This window comes from Mustela lutreola, chromosome 7, assembly GCF_030435805.1.
Source record: "Mustela lutreola isolate mMusLut2 chromosome 7, mMusLut2.pri, whole genome shotgun sequence".
In the NCBI taxonomy this organism is placed as follows: Eukaryota; Metazoa; Chordata; class Mammalia; order Carnivora; family Mustelidae; genus Mustela; species Mustela lutreola.
In genome coordinates, this window is record NC_081296.1 from 57,388,558 (window position 1) to 57,390,847 (window position 2,290).

Here is a 2,290-nt window from a genome sequence, read left to right on the forward strand (position 1 = left end):
GAGCCTGAGGTCTTGCGGTTCGCGGCCACGTCCCCGGGACCCACCGGGGTGGGTTCTCCTTTCATTTGCTCCGCAAACCCTGCCCCACCCGAACTCACGCAACCCTTTTGCCAACCCCTTTCCCCTCCCTCCTAATCCGGTTTCTGGCCCCCGGCCCACTCTCCCCCCGACCCTTCCCACTGAGGAAAGGAACTCGGAGAGGAGAAAGGAGGCAACAGGTGAGAGCCCGGGCCCTTGAAAATCGTGTCTTGAAAATCGCCGCCAAGGAGTGCCTGGCTACCGGCAGGTCGCAGCGCGTGTTTAACTCGCTTCAAAGGGAACTTCCGACCAATCCGGGGCAAAGTGCACCTGGGGGCGGGCGGGTGTCTTGGTCCCGTCATTTCCAGAAAGAGCAGTGACTCAGCCTTGACACCGCGCACCCTTCGATAGCTCAGCTGGTAGAGCGGAGGACTGTAGACTAGACACGTGTGTGGACATCCTTAGGTCGCTGGTTCGACTCCGGCTCGAAGGAGGTGCCTGATGCTTTTGCCGGTCCCCATGAAGGTCTCCACCCGCTAGTGCCAGAGGCCGAGCAACACAGGCTGAAGCCAGGAAATCACTTTCCGGGAGGAACTCCTACAGCTGTGTGTGTGCAGCGCCCAGGGAACACACCTGCACCATCTCTCCGCAGTTACCAGACCTGTGCCCTGCAGCTCAAAGCAGTCCACCTTGCTTCTGCTTTTTGAAGCAGCCCTGACTAGCCACTTCCCTCACCACCCTCTGCACTTTGCAGTTTTATGCCCCCACCACTTGTGCCCTGTGTTCTGCCATCAGCACCCATTTGCCCAAAGAGGTGGCCAAACAGGTGCTGCCCAGGGCAAGCCCTGGAGGCACACAAACATATAGGCCACCGTAGGGGGTCACTGTCAACTATGGCATCCTTGAAGACTTTACTCTTCCACTCCGTGTCTCTCCTCCAGTGGTATTCTGTTCTCTTCTTTTTGTCTCTCTGTGTTTTTGTTCCTGACTCTGATGCTGTGTACATACTTTAACCTAGAGAGACAGAAACTGCTCATTTTCCTGCTTAGTGTAGTATTTGTACAGAATTGCCGTTGGAGAACTTTCAAATTGCCAATTCTCTACTTCACTTTAGCTGACATTTGTAGGATGCAAATGCAGTTTTGTCCATGCAGTTTCAGAGGGCTGTTATAACTGTCCATGGCCTATTTAGGTGGCTGGTCTCATGTCTCAACTGTTGCTTCTCGGTTTTATTTGTACTGGTTTTGTTTATTTGTACAGGTTTTATTTGTACTGCATTTTTTGCCTCTTGGAGGTTTGTGGCTCTTGTTGTAAGAGCAGTGGTCCTCCTCTGTTCACACCATTTGGCACACACAGATGATCTACATGAGGATTTTATAGCTTTTTCTCCACAAAGTGATCTGAGTTTTGAATATCACCATATACAAAAATCAGAGTCATGCAATCAAGGATGGAATCTTTGGCCTCTCTTTGACATTCTAGAATTCTATCCCTTTTAAACTGAGCTAATGCTTCCACCATTACATTTAGAATTATTTTTCTTGTCTGCTAAGAAATGTACTCTGAGAATTATGAACTGAGACAGGTATTCATCAATAAGGGAATAGTAAGTCCTGCATCCTCTTAGCTCAAGAATCCATGTCATTTGATTCAAAAGAGCTGTCACTCCTTAGGATTGGTGTTCAGGTATGTTTTATTCACAGTTGTTTTTTTTTATAACCTCCTAATCTGCCTCAGGTACTGCAACTGTACCAGGGAAATAGAGATTAAAATAAAGGTATTGCTCTAAAACAGTTTAGTGTCTGTAGGGATCAGATAGATGGAGCAGATAATTACAATATAATATCTTGAAAACTGCAATAGAGGTAGATAGAACATTCCATGCAATCTTTCAGGCTGAGGTAGAGGTCAGGGTAGAAAACATGGGATGTCTCTTGGTAGTGCCAGTGTACTGGACTCGGTTGAGTTTTAGAAGAGTAGAGTAGATCTGTGATCAAGTGAGTTCAGTGGATGCAGAACAGTTTTAGGAAAAATAAACAGAAACTTGAAGGGTGTTGATTTTGTGTGTTACCATGTATGATATCACTAGAGCATATGTATAACCCCAGGACTAGCAAGAAATGAAGATATCAACAATTGTGCCTGAAATTTTATCCACTCTCATCATATCCCTAGGGTTCTAATTGCTGCTCATCTCAGAAGCAAGGGGAAGATTTCTTAACATCTCTTTTGAATCTTCATAAAGAAGGTACCATGACTTTATCACTTGATC

The 2,290-nt window shown here is 46.7% G+C and overlaps 1 non-coding gene across 1 annotated transcript; it reads left to right on the forward strand.

Moving 5' to 3' along the window:
- The first annotated feature begins 419 nt into the window (after positions 1–419).
- Positions 420–511, forward strand: TRNAY-GUA (transfer RNA tyrosine (anticodon GUA)). The gene is given in 2 exon segments: positions 420–456; positions 476–511. It is a non-coding gene; the product is annotated as a tRNA-Tyr (tRNA).
- Positions 512–2,290: the final 1,779 nt, after the last annotated feature.